This window comes from Triticum urartu, chromosome 4, assembly GCF_003073215.2.
Source record: "Triticum urartu cultivar G1812 chromosome 4, Tu2.1, whole genome shotgun sequence".
Taxonomy (NCBI): Eukaryota; Viridiplantae; Streptophyta; class Magnoliopsida; order Poales; family Poaceae; genus Triticum; species Triticum urartu.
In genome coordinates, this window is record NC_053025.1 from 533,832,048 (window position 1) to 533,851,218 (window position 19,171).

A 19,171-nucleotide genomic window follows, 5' to 3' on the forward strand; every position below is an offset into this window, starting at 1 on the left:
CTCTGTAAATAAATACATGGTGTTTTACTCCTATCGGCGAGAGAACTTAATGTTTTTTTGCTACTCCTAACTAGAGTACTAATAGGATTACATGCAAAGAACTAAACACTGCATGTCATGTTTGGTAGTCTCAAGTCATTGAAAGCATGCACGGCCCACATCTCTCATTGGTTGATATGTCACGAACTAAGAAACAAGGAGGGAGTTAATGCACCGTGCCTAAGTATTTTGGGATTATTTGGTTTTCGTAAGGTGACTTACACAACATTTTTGTTTACATGCATTAACATTTTATTAGTTAAATCAAAGGTCAAAACTTGGCGCAAAATGCAAAGGGGACCAATAAACCAGTAAACATCAAACTTCTCTCGTTTGGCCCCAACTAGAGGTCCGGTGAGATGACTATACTGCACCGGCATGGAGGGGGACGCAGCTTCATTGACTTACGGCAACTGTCTTTGGGTGAATGACACGTGGCCCCAGGGGGTGGCTGGCCCACCTATCATACAGCCAAAGGCAGGTGGAGTAGAGGGCCGAGGAGTAGTACGAAATCCTACGCACGCTAACCAAGGGCTGAGTGATCACTCGAATCGCAAGATCAGTTGACTAGAAGCTACGCTAGACCCATGGAGGCGATGAGCGCGAGCATCAGCCGGCTGTGCTAGATGGTCCACGACGCCGGCCTGCGGCCCGGCACCGAGGAATGTCTCCAGGTAGTATTGCTTGAGGCCTCCAGGGCGAGGGGCCGCTTGGATGACAGCTTCGTCTCCTTGTTCGACGAGGTCCTCATCGGTTTCCTCAACAAGTTCACCATCGTCAAGAAGCTTGCAGACGACTTTGACGTAAGCCTCCAGCCGACGCGCCCAGGCTCTGCGATGCCCGCCACCCTCAACGGCCACTATGGTAACAACCTCTTCGACGCACTGGTGGCCCTGCGACTGCCCGCCGTCGCGCCGGAGAATGTCCACCTCGAGGTCGCGCTCGCCGCGCAGCGCCTGGCGCAGCAAGACACCATCGACATAATCACCCACGTTCACGCGCAAATCGTCCACAAGGACTACTACATGCAAGAGGAGGACGATAGGACGCTGGCCTTCTTGGAGCGCAGGGCAACCTTGGACGGCACTGTTCAGAAGCACGTTGAGCTCGCCGCCAACGCCGCTGCTCCTCACACGTCGGTTGGTGACTCGGCGCACTAGGGCATGAGGATGTCGTTGAACGTTGATGGATCCGATGTATTTTTATCTTTCCGTCAAATCCATGTAGTAGTATATGATACTACACTAATTATCTTACCTTTCACATCAACTTCATAATTTTCGTACGTAATCCATGCATGAACGGCGCCAGAACCAAACTTCTCATTACTCTAGGCAAAATCATTATTTTCTATCTATCGGTCACGCCATGGAGCAAAACCAAATTTTACAAGTTACGAGTTCAAAAGGAAAAGCCTGCCGTGTTCGCGTCGCACCCCCACCTGGTTGAAGTGGGAATGCGTGTGGTGTTGCATTTTCACTTACAAGTGGGACCGCAGTTGAGCAAACCGACTATCGGCAAACCCCCACCCCGCCCACCGCGCAATGGCTGAGAAAACAGGAGGGAGAAGAGATGGCTGTAGCATGGACTCCAAGAAAATTGGTGTCGATGGGACTCGTGTGGGTGGCGTGTGCCGTACTGCTAGACATGAATGCTAGTTATGGCCCATGCCACCCCACTATATCGAGCCTATATCAAGGTACGAAGAACAAATTTCCCGCAGTTCATGCTCAACCCTTCTCTATCTCTCTTCTCAGCCAGCCAGCGGACGCGCGGAGCCCATCATCTGTTTGCTCACATGCGGCCCCACATGTCAGTGAAAATGCAAGAGGACCGACCGAACCTGCACATCTTTCACCTCGGCGTGCTGGTGATGAAAAACAAATCCAATAAAGATCTTCGGTGGCCGCTTTTGGAGTTACTCAAGAGTAGTAAGATTCTATTTACAGTTTAACCCAAGATGCACATCTCGTGGCTTCAACTACCACTCTATTTTCTTTCATCACGCGACCTGGATGCTGGATGTCCCACGTGTCGGCAAAAGAAGGAAGAACCCGACCAAATCTTCGGTTCTGCTCTCGGATTAGACTAGTTGTGCTAACTTAAAAAATTTATTGTGTACTCCCTCCGTTCCAAAATACTTGACTTCCATTTGTCCAAAAATGGATGTACCTATATACTAAGACATGTCTAGATAAATATATATATTGACAAATATAAGGCATGTATTGTGCAATGGAAGGAGTAGAATGGATGCAAGTTTTTGTATTGGGAAGAGGAGTACATCCATATATTGATAGAGCGCAATTTAGTAGATGTTCTATCACTTTTAGCTAGCACAGACGCAAGATCGAGCCTCCGCAGATCAACAATGAATGCATCGAGAAGGCACTAATCCAACTTACAGGAGTAGTAAAATGTATTCTTGTGGTTCTTGTTTTCTTTGGTCTTGCTTTTCTAGTCAAAATTATCATTGGAGTTCGTGCAAAACGGAGGTGCGTTTGGGGTCGTGCGTTGGAGTTGGCCTTACAAGTGGGACCACAGATAAGGAAACCGACTATCGGCAAACCCCCACCTCGCCCGCCATGCGATGGCTGAAGTTAGATAAATGACGAGGTTGAAGAGATTGCTCTAGCACGGACTCCAAGAAATAATATGGTGTCAGATGGATGTCGTGGTGGTGGTGTGTACTATTGTTGATTGGCCTCATCCGATAACCTGTTGCAATGCACGTACAATTATGTATTCGGAAAATATTTTTTTGCCTCGTCGCACCACTCACTCAGAGAAGCAACTCGAAAGCCATTCATAAAATTAGTAAGTTTATCACATGCATATCATTTTATTACATACAACAGGTCATCAACCCACATCGAAAAAGAGGATACATTATAAATACTAAAGACGGCAACAAGCTTGTCGAAGATAGCAACAACTTGATAGTTGTTGTAATTCCAAGAACGGTTGGGAACTTGACAAATTGCTATCTTCCGTAGAAGACAGTCACCATGATCGTATTTGAACGTGCGTACATTACCGGTGTGCTCAACCTCTGGGCAGTGTGCTGAGATTTTTGGAAGTGGAACCCGGTGATGAGTGTACACATTCACAAGTTCCCACTCGTAGTTGGACCCAATGTAAACAACCCAATCTCCATTTGCGCCCGCCCAAGCCTTGCCCTCAAGCGATGGCATCTTAACATCATACGTATCATTATCAAGCGCCATCAACTGGCACAGGGCGAGGCCTCCGTCGTGCCGGCGCCAGTCATCAGGGTCACGGCGAAGAAGATAGGGGAGATCAAACCGCTCATTGACTCTTGGGTTCTTTGTAATGATGTTATTAGTTGAGTCGAGAATGGGCTTGAACGAACCTACCATGCTAGCCGAGGTGATGACGTCGCACCGATCAATGAGTTCCTCCACCACGTCATCTTTCAGATCGAGGCAAGAATAACGGGGTCGTTTCCGGCCTGTTCCCTCCATGGAGAAGACGATCGAACCATGGCAGAAGAAAGGGTGAAGGGCTGAAGGAAAATGGAGGAGGGAGAGGAAGAGCGTGCGACAGTAGTTCCAAATCGAGAGGGAAAGGCGAAGAGTCGGTGGACGGTTGCGAGTTTGCCACGGTTCACGAAGAGGTGCCCCGGCCTACACGTCCGTTCGGAAATTCTCCTACTACTCGCCGTTGTCTCACTGATATGTTGGAACGGGACCACATGTCAACGAAACATGGTGTGTAATTTCTCGTGCAAAATGCGATCTGGCCGCGTTAGCCAGAGGTGCCGCATTAGTTATCGGCCTTTATTTTTTTAATGGCATGCCGATCAGTTTTGAAGCACGACTAACTGGTACTGTACGTGGAGAGGATGACAGCAGGGACCCGCCAAGGTCATGGCAGTACGCAAGCAAGTGCCTCCTTATTTCAAGCCAATAAAAAAATGGCTCCTCCTAGTGGATTTCTGACATCTAGGTCCCATGCCATTGTTAACGTAGTCAATAAACGAGAGAATTGCACAATGAGCGGCTGACACCAGGGACCCAGCAGCATGCCCAGTTATTTTTGTTTTGGGTTAATTTGATAAATGCCACTCCAAATCTGGTGTATCCTAGAAATGCCACTGCAATTTCCAAACTTTGAAAAATGCCATTTCATGCCATTTCTAGTGGCATTTTTCAAAGTCTGGAGTGGCGTTTTTCAAAGTTTGCAAACTGCAATGGCATTTTTCAAAGTTTGCAAAAATTGCAGTGGCATTTTTCAAAGTTTGGAAATTGCAGTGACATTTTTATGAATCGCCATAATTGGAGTGACATTTATCTAATTTGTTTTTGAGACGGAAGCAGGGTGTCAACTGGGCTGTGCGGGACACTCTGGCCTGTCTAGACAGCCTTTTCTTTTATGTTTACCACAGACCAGCCTAGTAGTTTATTTTTCTTTCTGAAAATGGCTAACCCAGTTCTTTTGTGATTTGTCAAGTAAGTCGCTTTATCAGGCCTGTTGGGCTGCAAATCTTTCAAGACGAGGAGAGCTTCATTCGGCTGGCCGAGAAAATGGCCTATCAGTAATGAGAAATGGGCTGTACATTTTTAAAACACATCAAACTGACAATATTTTTAAATATCTTTTTTTCATTTCGAGATTTTAAATTGCATTGATTTTTATGCATGGACAATTTATTGGATTTTATATTGATATACATTTATTTTTAAAATCAGTCTGAATGTGACTCGAAATTTCGGGATTAAAAACAGTCCAGACCGCACCGACATATGCAAAATTTCGTATAATTTTTTAACCGTGGCCACAATATGGGCTCTAATGCTAACAAAAGGAATGTGGGCTCCAAAAAACCTGTAAGAATTAGCAAATGGGCTGTAAATTATTTGAAATAATGGCAGATGGGTTGTATGCTATTTTCCACAGATTTGAGGCTTGCCACAGATGGCCTGTGTACTGTTGGATGTCCATCCAACGGCCGTCGTGCTTCTTCAATCTCTTGTCTTCCTGCTCCAGCCGCTCAAACAAGTGCCGGCGGGACTGCCTGCTCCCTCCTCCCTGCGGCCGGCTGTGCTGCCGCGCAGGCCTCACTGCCCCACCGTACTCCCATCGCTGGCCTAGCCATCCCTCTACTCACCCACACATGCTGTTATTCTCCGGTGACGGCAGACGAACCAGTAAACCCTCATACAGTCGTACTCCCCTCCGCATGGGAAACAAAAACAATGGACGAGTCTTCCCTGCCTCCGTGTCGTTCCCTTCCTAGGCCTCGCCGTCGTCCACCGCCCTGGTGCTCTCGGCGTGGCGTGGTCAGCGTGGTCAATGACCGACATGCATCTGAAGTGGACTGTACGTGGAGAGGCTGACAGCTGGATCCACGGCCGCATGCAAGGAAATGCCTCCTTATTACGCGCAAAATAATGATTTCCTCAACCTAACATCTGGGACCCACCAAAACGGCCTCTGTATTTCGTGAAAAAAAATGTTACCGCCACTAACAGCTCGGACCCACCGGCTATATCTTAGCACGCAAGGAAGTGCCTCCTTATTACGCACAAAAAAATGAATACTCCCCCTGCTAGCTGGGACCCAGTATAGTGGGCCTACTAAGTTGACGGGGACGAAGGGCTTTGTCAACTTAGTCAATATGCACGATTCTAGCTCGACTGACCGTACGATGTCCATCCAACGGCCGTAGTGCTTCTTCAACCTCTGGTCTTCTTGCTCCAGCCACCCAAAGCAGCGCCGGTCGTGCCGCCTGCTCCTGCCTCCCGTGGCCGGCTGTGCTGCCGCGGAGGCCTCACCGCCCCCATACTACTCCCAGCGCTGGCCAGGCCATCCCTCCACTCCACTCACCCACACCCCTTGTTATTCTACGGCGACGGTAGCGTAGCCAAACCAGTGAACCCTCGTACTCCTCTCCGCGTGGGCGTCCACTGCCGCGTCTTCCCCGGCTCCGCGTCGTCCCCTTCCTAGGCCTCGCCGTCATCCACCGCCGTGGTGCTGTCGGCGCGGCGTGGTCAATGTGGTCGATGACCGAATTCCATTGGAATAATACTGTACATGGAGAGGCTGATAGCTGGGTCCATGGCAGCCGCAAGGAAGTGCCTCCTTATTACGCAGAAAATAATTATTCCTCCACCTGAGAGTAGGGACCCACCGGACGCCCACCAGTATATCGCGAAAAAATGTTTTCCCGTGACTGCTGGGACCCAATCGATGGGCCACCGTATTTCGTGAAAAAAAACGTTCCCCCTGCTATCCGCTCGGACCCACCGGAAGTGCCTCCTTATTACGCACAAAAAAATGAATACCCCCTGCTAGCTGGGACCCACCTTGGTGGGAGGCTGGCTTGTGGGCCTACTAAGTTGACGGGGACGGAGCGCTTTGTCAACTTAGTCAATATGCATGATTCTAGCTCCAGTGACCTTACGATGTCCATCCAACGGCCGTAGTGCTTCGTCAACCTCTGGTCTTCTTGCTCCAGCCGCCCAAACCAGCGCCGGTCGTGCCTCATGCTCTTGCCTCCCGTGGCCGGCTGCGATGCGGCGGAGGCCTCACCGCCCCCTACTACTCCCACCGCTGGCCAGGACATCCCTCTACTCACCCACACCCCCTGTTATTCTGCGGCGACGGCAGCCTCACACCGCAGCGAACCAGTGAACCCTCGTACTCCTCTATGCGTGGGCATCCACTGCCACGTCTTCCCCGGCTTCGAGTCGTCCCCTTCCTAGGCCTCGCCGTCGTCCACCGCCCTGGTGCTCTCGGCGCGGTGTGGTCAATGTGGTCAAGGAACGGCTTCCATCGGACGTGGAATGTACGTGGAGAGGATGACAGCTGGGTCCACGGCCGCAGCAAGGAAGTGCCTCCTTATTACGTGCAAAATAATTATTCCTCCACCTAACAGCGGGGACCCACCGGATGGGCCACCGTATTTCACAAAAAAAACGTTTGCCCCTGACTGCTGGAACCCACCAGCAACATCTTCGCACGCAAGGAAGTGCCTGACAGTCGGGACCCACCTGGTCGAAGCGTACGTAGCGTTGTCATTCTGGTCGCGAACGTGTACGTACATATATATTGGTGGATGTAGAGGCGCGCACGTGTCGTAGTAGAGGCGCGCACGTAGCATGTACATGTACGTACAGCGGACAGGGTGCAAGAAAGAAAATACGGCCACGTATGTGTACATACGGGCGGGGTCTTGAACGCCTACTCGCGCACACGTACGGCCAGGGCTCGTGTACATGGCTGGGTCGGAACGGAGAAACAACGTCGTCGTCGTGTTCATGGGGAGGCAACGGAATGCATCGTGTTCATGGGGAGGCAACAAAATGCGTCGTGTTCATCGGGAGGGCTTGGACGGAACAGGCGATGGAAACGAGGCCTGGCGTACCGCAGAACGGAGGAAACGACCTTGTGTTCATCCGACCACGTCCGAAACGGGATCCTGTTGATCGGGAGGGGTCTGGCGTACCGCAAAACGGAGGAAACGGACCTCCTACGGTCGAAACGGGGGTCCTGTTCATCGGGAGGGGTGTGGCATACCGCAAAACGGAGGAAACGGACTTGTGTTGGAGCGCTACGGTCGAAACGGGGGTCCTGTTCATCGGGAGGGGTGTGGCGTACCGCAAAACGGGACTCCACGGGATACTGTTCATCTCCACCGTCGACCCTCTCGAGCCTCCACGAGCTACTGTTCATCCACCATCGACCTCCTCCAGCCTCCACCGCGCGCTGCTCCACCGGCTACTGTTCAACCAGCCCTCTCCACAGGCTCCTGTTCAGCCACCCCTCCACGGGCTACTGTTCATCCTTCCCTCCACCGTCTACTATTCATCCAGCCCTCCACGGGGTGGTCCTGTTCATCCAGCCCTCCACGGGGTCCTGTTCATCCAGCCCCAACCGGCTCGATCGATCGGGGTCTTGTTCATCCAGAGGCAACACCACGGGGTCCTGTTCATCCACCCCCACCGGGAACTGTTCATCCAAACCCCCCCACAACGGTCACTATTCATCCAGAGGCAGCATCGATCGACTTCAGTTAGCAACAGTAGCGAAGGAATCACTCGATCGGGTTCAGTTAACAACCATCGATCGATCGCTCGGGTTCAGTAACGCGTAGCCTGCAGTGCAATCGCCCGGGTTCAGTTAGAGCCCAACGCCTCGCTCGGGTTCAGTTAGAGCCAACGCCTCGCACACATGCGCGTACGTGTACGAGAGAAGCGCGCATCGCTCGTACCCGACCTCCCACTGTAACCACGAACTCCCTGAAATTTTCCTCGCCCTCGCTTCTACCACGGTTTTTTCGTCATGGACGGCCCGAAGAATGTCATGCAGCTGCGTCTCCAGCCCGCCCAGGACGAAAAGCCCATTTTCTGTCATGATTTTTTGTCATAGAAGTAGAAGCCCACCACATCTACGATGATACCGGGTTTTGTCACAATTATCGTCATAGAAGTGTCATATGCATGACAGAAATTTTTTTCGTTCGGCCCAAAATGTCACGGATGTGTCTTTTTTTGTAGTGTGATAGCTGTTACTTGTTCATTGCTCTATGGTGTTATCTTGCCAGCATATTCCATGCGCTGACCTACATGGCTGCAACGTATCATGTTGCAGATTTTTCAGACGAAGAGTAAGGTGCGATAGGTCGTTGTCACGCACTCAGTTTTGCCGTGGAGTTGGATGGACTCACTTATCTTTGAAGCTTCCGCAGCTATCTTAGTTAGATGGCCTTCAGCCCTATTATTGTAATAAGTACTCTTTTTGAGACACTCATGTAATAAGTGTGTGATTGAACTCTGCAATAAATCCTCGAGTATTCTGCGTGTTAGGAATACCGATCCAGGGATGACACTTAGGCACAGAGACTTCGATCCATTTGGATCGAGTCGCTACAAGATGGTATCAGAGCACACGCTGACTGTAGGATGCGGCCACTAGGAACAGCCACATGATACTCTTCTCTTCTCATTTCTGACTCTTCTCCATTTCTACTCTATAGATGGCGGACCCAAGGAACAAGTTCACTCAACCGGATGATGACACCCCTTTCGGACGACACTTGAAGGAAGTCACTAGGTACCTGAACATCGGCATACCAAGCTTCACCGAGACCTACACCGCCACTTCACCAGAAGAGGAGCGCTGGATGCAAGTTCGTGTACCAGGAAGGACGTTCACGCCAGTTACCGAGCCCATCGAGTTTTCCTTTGATGCCCCAACCTGGAGTCTAGGAAAGAGCATGGCTACCCACATCTCCATTGGACGCATAGGCGAGGTGTACAACAAGGATCTTAAGGACACCATCTACCAGATATGTGGACGCCAAGATGAGCAATGGGAGATGATTCACACCAGGAAGGATAGCTCCATTGCAGCGTACATACAGGAGTTGAACCAGCACATTCGACGCTACGAGAACCAGATGTGCGCCAACATGATAGATACAAAGAAGGTGATGATCCGCAACATGGAGCTAGAGGAAGAACTCAAGTCTACACGCGATGGATATGAAGAAGAAATTGTCGTTCTACTAGAGAAAAATGAGGACCTGAAGAAGAAGCTAGGAATATTCATGGGGGATCCTGAACCTGGAGTGGACATTCGTTCAGAGGATTATATCATACTAGATGACACAGACTCCGATCCCGACAGCGATGATGATTATGAAGACGAAGCTGGAGCAGATATCATGGAGTCTTCCACCGATCAAAATTTCTAGTCGACCACTATATTACCATTAGAATTCTCCCATGTATATAGTAGTAGTCCGCGAGATTTTGTAATGGTACCTTAGATCGATCGTATAATCTTGTTTGAATTGAGTGGTGTGGAATGAATGTGTTTGTTTCATGTGCATATGGGTAGTGAAATCTCTCTTTAGACCTCACTCTATTATGTTCTCACCCCTCTAAACCTATCAGATGCCTCCGAGACGTGACCCCGCATTCGCCTTCCCACCGTAGCTCACTCAGTTGATCCAACAGCAGAATGCCTTGATGCACTTGCTAGTCCAGAACCAAGGCAACAACAACAACAACAACAACCCACTGCCACCACCTCAAGTGGACAACTTAGCCTGCTTTCTAAGGTTGCATCCACCGGTGTTCTCTAGTAGCACCGAGACGATTGTTGCTGATGACTGGCTCCGCAAGATTGGAAGGGAGCTGACCACCGTAGGTTACACAAATGCTGAAAAGGTGCGCCTTGCCGCACATCAACTGGATGGACCCGCAGCCTCATGGTGGGAGAACTACACAATCACTTTCCCCATGGACAATGTCACTTGGGATCGGTTTCAGCAAGCATTCCGCACTGCACATGTCTCAACTGGAGCTATGAGCATGAAGAAGTGTGAGTTTCGCAACTTACGTCAGGGAAATCATACCGTGGCACAGTACGTGGAGGAGTTTAGCAAGTTAGCACGCTACGCCCCAGATGATGTGGCCACAGATGCCGCGAAGCAGGATAAGTTCCTTGAGGGGCTGAATGATGAGCTGAGTATGGAGTTGATGGTGGCAACATTCACTAACTACCAGGAGTTAGTAGACAGGGCTCTCATGATTGAAGGCAAGTGGCAGCAGATTGAGAATCACAAACAGAAGTATGGACAGGGGAAGTACAACTCTGGAGCTTAGCAGAAGCCTTGTTTTACCCTGAAATCGGGGGGACATACCCATCATAACCATGGAGGCCACACTCACAATGGAGGAAGTTCACACAACCACAGTGCCCTAAGAATGGAAATGGGAATGGGGGAAACAACGGTCAGAACCGTTTCAACCCTGCTACACCTGCCAAGAAGGATCTAAGACACATTACTTGTTTCAAGTGCGGGAAGACTGGACACTACGCCACCGAGTGTCCTGAAGCAAAGAATGGAAATGGCAATGGAAGCTCAGGTAAGAAGCCAAATCCCTTCACCAGAGGTTAGGTGAACCACATCAACATGGAGGAAGTTGAAGAGCAGCCTGACGCATCGATTGGTAAGTTTTTGATTAAGTCATTTACCGCTCTCGTTCTTTTTGACACTGGTGCATTGCATTCATACACATCAAGGGGATTTGTGGACAAGTTTAAATTGCCAACCTTAGCCCTTAGGTCACCCATGTTAGTAAGCTCACTGATACGTCTCCAACGTATCTATAATTTTTGATTGTTCCATGCTATTATATATTCTATTTTGGATGTTAATGGGCTTTATTTTACACTTTTATATTATTTTTGGGACTATTAACCCAAGGCCCAGTGAAATTGTTGTTTTTTTTGCCTATTTCAGTGTTTCGCAGAAAAGGAATATCAAAGGGAATCCAAACGGAATGAAACCTTCGGGAGAGTTATTATTGGAACAAACGTGATCCAGGGGACTTGGAGTGGACGTCAAGAAACAATCGAGGAGGCCATGAGGCAGGGGGGCGCGCCTACCCCCCTGGGCACGTCCTCCACCCTCGTGGGCCCCTTGTTGCTCCACCGACCTACTTCTTCCTCCTATATATATATTCATATACCCCGAAAATATCCAGGAGCACCACGAAACCCTATTTCCACCGCCGCAACCTTCTGTACCCAAGAGATCCCATCTTGGGACCTTTTCCGGAGCTCCGCCGGAGGGAGCATCGATCATGGAGGGCCTCTACATCAACTCCATGGCCTCTCTGGTGATGTGTGAGTAGTTTACTTCAGACCTTCGGGTCCATAGCTAGTAGCTAGATGGCTTCTTCTCTCTCTTTGGATCTCAATACAATGTTCTCGATCTTCTTGGAGATCTATTTGATGTAACTCTTTTTGCGGTGTGTTTATCGAGATCTGATGAATTGTGGGTTTATGATCAAGTCTATCTATGAACAATATTTGAATCTTCTCTGAATTCTTTAATGCATGATTGGTTATCTTTGCAAGTCTCTTTGAATTATCAGTTTGGTTTAGCCTACTAGATTGATCTTTCTTGCAATGGGAGAAGTGCTTAGCTTTGGGTTCAATCTTGTGGTGCTCGTTCCCAGTGATAGAAAGGGAAATGACACGTATTGTATTGTTGCCATCGAGGATAAAAAGATGGGGTTTATATCATATTGCTTGAGTTTATCCCTCTACATGATGTCATCTTACCTAATGCGTTACTCTGTTCTTATGAACTTAATACTCTAGATGCATGCTGGATAGCGGTCGATGTGTGGAGTAATAGTAGTAGATGCAGGCAGGAGTCGGCCTACTTGTCACGGACATGATGCCTATATTCATGATCATTCCTAGATATTCTCATAACTATGCTCAATTCTATCAATTGCTCGACAGTAATTTGTTCACCCACCGAATACTTATGCTATCTTGAGAGAAGTCACTAGTGAAACCTATGGCCCCCGGGTCTATTGTCCATCATATAAGTTTCCAATCTATTTTACTTTGCAATTTTTTACTTTCAATCTATATCATAAAAATACCAAAAATATTTATCTTATCATTATTATATCTATCATATCTCACTCTCGTAAGTGACCGTGAAGGGATTGACAACCCCTTTATCGTGTTGGTTGCGAGGTTCTTATTTGTTTGTGTAGGTATGAGGGACTTGCGTGTGTCCTCCTACTGGATTGATACCTTGGTTCTCAAAAACTTAGGGAAATACTTACGCTACTTTGCTGCATCACCCTTTCCTCTTCAAAGGAAAACCAACGTGGTGCTCAAGAGGTAGCAGGAAGGATTTCTGGCGCCGTTGACGGGGAGTCTATGCACAAGTGAAGATATACCAAGTACCCATCACAAACTCTTATCCCTCGCATTACCTTATTTGCCATTTGCCTCTCGTTTTCCTCTCCCCCACTTCACCCTTGCCGTTTATTCGCCCTTTTTCTCCGTTCCCCTTCTCTTTTCTAGTCCGTCTCTTTTTTGCTCGCTTCTTGTTTGCTTGTGTGTTGGATTGCTTGTTTGTCACGATGGCTCAAGATAATACTAAATTGTGTTACTTTGCCCATACCAGCAACAATGATTTTATTAGCACTCCAATTGCTCCTCTTACCAATGCCGAATCTTGTGAAATTAATGCTGGTTTGTTGAATCTTGTCATGAAAGATCAATTTGCCGGCCTTCCTAGTGAAGATGCCGCTACCCATCTAAATAACTTTGTTGATTTATATGATATGCAAAAGAAGAAAGATGTGGACAATGATATTGTTAAACTGAAGCTATTTCCATTTTTGCTTAGAGATCGTGCTAAATCTTGGTTTTCGTCTTTGCCTAAAAATAGTATTGATTCATGGAATAAGTGAAAAGATGCTTTTATCTCTAAGTATTTTCCTCCCGCTAAGATCATCTCTCTTAGGAATGATATTATGAACTTTAAACAACTAGATCATGAGCATGTTGCACAATCTTGGGAAAGGATGAAATTAATGATCCGTAATTTCCCTACTCATGGTTTGAATCTTTGGATGATTATACAAAAATTTTATGCCGGGTTGAATTTTGCTTATAGAAATCTTTTAGACTCGGCCGCGGGAGACACTTTTATGGAAATCACTTTAGGAGAAGCTACTAAACTCCTAGATAATATTAGGGTTAATTATTCTCAATGGCACACTGAAAGATCTACTAATAAAAAGGTGCATGCAATTGAAGAGATTAATGTTTTGAGTGGAAAGATGGACGAACTTATGATTTTTTGGCTAATAAGAGTGTTTCTTCTGATCCTAATGATGTGCCTTTGTCTACTTTGATTGAGAATAATAATGAATCTATGGATGTGAATTTTGTTGGTAGGATCAATTTTGGTAATAACGCGTACATAGGTAATTTTAATCCTAGGTCGTTTCCTAGCAATTCCTCTAATAATTATGGTAATTCCTACAACAACTCTTATGGAAATTATAATAAGATACCCTCTGATTTTCAATCTAATATTAAAGAATTTATTAGTTTGCAAAAGAGTTTCAATGCTTTGACTGAAGAAAAATTGTCTAAGATTGATGAGTTGGCTAGGAACGTGGATAGGATTTCTCTTGATGTTGATTCTTTGAAACTTAGATCTATCCCACCTAAGAATGATATCAATGAGTCTCGCAAATCCATGAGAATTTCCATTGATGAGTGCAAAGAAAGAACCGCTTGGATGCATGCTAAGAAAGATTGCTTTGTTAAAGCGTGTTCTTCTAGTTTCCATGATAATAATGATGAAGATCTAAAAGTTATTGATGTGTCTCCCATTAAATCTTTGTTTTGCAATATGAATCTTGATAATGATGGGACTGGAGATGAGTCAACTTTAGTTAGAAGGCGTCCCAATGATTCGGAGTGTTTAGATCTTGAAGCAAAAATTAATAAAAGTGGGATTAGAGAGGTCAAAACTTTAGATAGCAATGAACCCACTATTTTGGATTTCAAGGAATTAATTATTGTAATTGCTCTTTGATAGATTGTATTTCCTTGTTGCAATCCGTGCTAAATTCTCCGCATGCTTATAGTCAAAATAAGGCTTTTACCAAACATATCGTTGATGCTTTGATGCAATCTTATGAAGAAGAACTTGAATTGGAAGTTTCTGTCCCTAGATTATGAGTGGGAACCTACTATTAACATTAAAATTGAAGATCATGAATGCTTTGCTTTGTGTGATTTGGGTGCTAGTGCTTCCACGGTTCCAAAAACTTTGTGTGATTTGCTAGGTTCCCGTGAATTTGATGATTGTTCTTTAAACTTGCATCTTGCGGATTCCACCATTAAGAAACCTATGGGAAGAATTAATGATGTTCTTATTGTTGCAAATAGGAATTATGTGCCCGTAGATTTCATTGTCCTTGATATAGATTGCAATCCTTCATGTCCTATTATTCTTGGTAGACCTTTCCTTAGAACGATTGGTTCAATTATTGATATGAAAGAAGGGAATATTAGATTCCAATTTCCGTTAAGGAAAGGCATGGAACAATTTCCTAGAACGAAAATTAAATTACCTTATGAATATATTATGAGAGCCACTTATGGATTGCCTACCAAAGATGGCAATACCTAGATCTACCCTTGCTTTTACGCCTAGCTAGGGGCGTTAAATGATAGCGCTTGTTGAGAGGCAACCCAATTTTATTTTTGGTAATTGCTTTTTGATTCTGTTTAGTAATAAATAATTCATCTAGCCTCTATTTATATGTGGTTTCATGCTTTTAATTAGTGTTTGTGCCAAGTAGAACCTTTGGGAAGACTTGGGGAAAGTCTTTGTGATCTTGCTGTAAAAAACACAAACTTTAGCGCTCACGAGAATTGCTGACATTTTTTATTGGAGAGTGATATTTAGTTAATTAATTTTTAATATGATTATTAGATAAATTCCTCACGTCTAGAAATTTATTTTAGAATTGTTGGGGTTCCATAAGTAGTCGAAACCTATAGATTACTACAGACTGTTCTGTTTTTGACAGATTCTGTTTTTCGTGTGTTGTTTGCTTATTTTGATGAATCTATGAGTAGTATCGGAGGGTATGAACCATAGAGAAGTTGGAATACAGTAGGTTTAAAACCAATATAAATAAAGAATGATTTCATTACAGTACCTTGAAGTGGTAGTTTGTTTTCTTTTACTAACGGAGCTCATGAGATTTTCTATTTGAGTTTTGCGTTGTGAAGTTTTCAAGTTTTGGGTAAGGATTTGATGGATTATGGAACAAGGAGTGGCAAGAGCCTAAGATTTGGGATGCCGAAGGCACCCCAAGGTAAAATCCAAGGACAACCAAAAGCCTAAGCTTGGGGATGCCCCAGAAGGCATCCCCTCTTTTGTCTTCGTCCATCGGTAACTGTACTTTGAGCTATATTTTTATTCACCACATGATATGTGTTTTGCTTGGAGCTTCTTGTATGATTTGAGTCTTTGATTTTTAGTTTACCACAATCATCCTTTCTGTACACACCTTTTGGCAGAGACACACATGAATTGGAATTTATTAGAATACTCTATGTGCTTCACTTATATCTTTTGAGCTAGATAATTTTGCTCTAGTGCTTCCCTTATATCTTTTTAGAGCACGGTGGTGGTTCTATTTTATAGAAATAATTGATCTCTCATGCTTCACTTATATTATTCTGAGAGTCCTTTAGAACAGCATGGTAATTTGCTTTGGTTATGAATTTAGTCCTAATATAATAGGCATCCAAGATCGGTATAATAAAAACTATCATACAAAAAGTGCATTGAATACTATGAGAAGTTTGATACTTGATAATTGTTTTGAGAGATGAAGATGGTGATATTAGAGTCATTCTAGTTGAGTAGTTGTGGATTTGAGAAATAATTGTGTTAAAGTTTGTGATTCCCGTAGCATGCACGTATGGTGAACCGTTATGTGATGAAGTCAGAGCATGATTTATTTATTGATTGTCTTCCTTAGGAGTGGCGGTCGGGAACGAGTGATGGTATTTTCCTACCAATCTATCCCCCTAGGAGCATGCGTGTAGTACTTTGTTTTGATAAGTAATAGGTTTTTGCGATAAGTATGTGAGTTCTTTATGACTAATGTTGAGTCCATGGATTATACGCACTCTCACCCTCCCACCATTGCTAGCCTCTCTAATACCACGCACCTTTCGCCGGTATCACACCCACCATATACCTTCCTCAAAACAGCCACCATACCTATCTATTATGGCATTTCCATAGCCATTCCGAGATATATTGCCTTGCAACTTTCCACCGTTCCGTTATTATGACACACTTCATTATTGTCATATTGTTTTGCATGATCATGTAGTTGACATCGTATTTGTGGCAAAGCCATCGTTCATAATTCTTTCATACATGTCACTCTTGATTCATTGCGTATCCCGGTAATCCGCCAGAGGCATTCACATAGAGTCATATTTTGTTCTAAGTATTGATTTGTAATTTTTGAGTTGTAAGTAAATAAGAGTGTGATGATCATCATTATTAGAGCATTGTACCATGTGAGGAAAGGATGCTGGAGACTATGATTCCCCCACAAGTCGGGATGAGACTCTGGACGAAAAAAGAGGCCATAAAGAAGGGAAGGCCCAAATAAAAAAAGAAAAAAAGAAAAATGAGAGAAATAGAGAGAAGGGAAAATGCTACTATCCTTTTGCCACACTTGTGCTTCAAAGTAGCACCAAGATCTTCATGATAGAGAGTCTCCTATATTGTCACCTTCATATACTAGTGGGAATTTCACATTATAGAACTTGGCTTGTATATTCCAATGATGGGCTTCCTCAAAATGCCCTAGGTCTTCGTGAGCAAACGAGTTGGATGCACACCCACTTAGTTTCTTTCGTTTAGCTTTCATACACTTATAGCTCTAGTGCATCCGTTGCATGGCAATCCGAACTCACTCACATTGATATATATTAATGGGCATCTCCATAGCCCGTTGATACGCCCAGCTGATGTGAGACTATGTTCTCCTTTTTGTCTTCTCCACAACCACCATTCTATTCCACCTATAGTGCTATGTCCATGGCTCATGCTCATATATTGCGTGAAAATTGAAAAAGTTTGAGAACATCAAAAGTATGAAACAATTGCTTGGCTTTTCATCGGGGTTGTGCATGATTTAAATATTTTGTGTGGTGAAGATAGAGCATAGCCAGACTATATGATTTTATAGGGATAACTTCTTTGGCCATGTTATTCTGAGAAGACATGATTGCTTAGTTAGTATGCTTGAAGTATTACTATTTTTATGTCAATATTAAACTTTTATCTTGAATCTTTCGGATCTGAATATTCATGCCACAATAAAGAGATTTACATTGAGAATATGCTAGAAAGCATTCCACATAAAAAATTCCGTTTTTATCATTTACCTACTCGAGGACGAGCAGGAATTAAGCTTGGGGATGCTGATACGTCTCCAACGTATCTATACTTTTTGATTGTTCCATGCTATTATATATTCTGTTTTGGATGTTAATGGGCTTTATTTTACACTTTTATATTATTTTTTGGACTAACCTATTAACCCAAGGCCCAGCGCAAAATTGCTGTTTTTTTGCCTATTTCAGTGTTTCGCAGAAAAGGAATATCAAATGGAATGCAAACGCAATGAAACCTTCGGGGGAGTTATTTTTGGAACAAACGTGATCCAGGGGACTTGGAGTGGATGTCAAGAAACAATCGAGGAGGCCACGAGGCAAGGGGCACGCCTACCCCCCTGGGCACGCCCTCCACCCTCGTGGGCCCCTCGTTGCTCCACCAACCTACTTCTTCCTCCTATATATATTCATATACCCCGAAAACATCCAGGAGCACCACGAAACCCTATTTCCACCACCGCAACCTTCTATACCCAAGAGATCCCATCTTGGGGCCTTTTCCGGAGCTCCGCCGGAAGGGGCGAGGGAGTCCTGGATTAGGGGGTCTCCGGACAGCCGGACTATATCCTTTGGCCGGACTGTTGGACTATGAAGATATAAGATTGAAGACTTCGTCCTGTGTCCGGATGGGACTCTCCTTGTCATGGAAGGCAAGCTTGGCAATACGTATATATAAATCTCCTCCCTTGTAACCGACTCTGTGTAACCCTAGACCCCTCCGGTGTCTATATAAACCGGAGGGTTTAGTCCGTAGGACAACAACAATCATACCATAGGCTAGCTTCTAGGGTTTAGCCTCTACGATCTCGTGGTAGATCAACTCTTGTAATAGTCATATCATTAAGATCAATCAAGCAGGAAGTAGGGTATTACCTCCATCGAGAGGGCCCAAACCTGGGTAATCATCGTGTCCCCGCCTCTTGTTACCATCCGCCTTAGACGCACAGTTAGGGACCCCCTACCCGAGATCCGCCGGTTTTGACACCGACATTGGTGCTTTCATTGAGAGTTCCATTGTGCCATCACCATAAGGCTTGATGGCTCCTTCGATCATCGGTAACGATGCGGTCCAGGGTGAGGTTTTCCTCCCCGGTCAGATCTTCATATTCGGCGGCTTCGCATTGCGGGCCAACTCGCTTGGCCATCTGGAGCAGATCGAGAGCTACGCCCCTGGCCATCAGGTCAGGTTCGTAAACTTGAAATACACTGCTGACATCCACGGAGACTTGATCTTTGACGGATTCGAGCCTATACCAGGTGCGCTGCACGATCACGACGAGCATGATTTAGCTTTGCCGTCGGACAGTGTTCTGGAGATCACACCTGC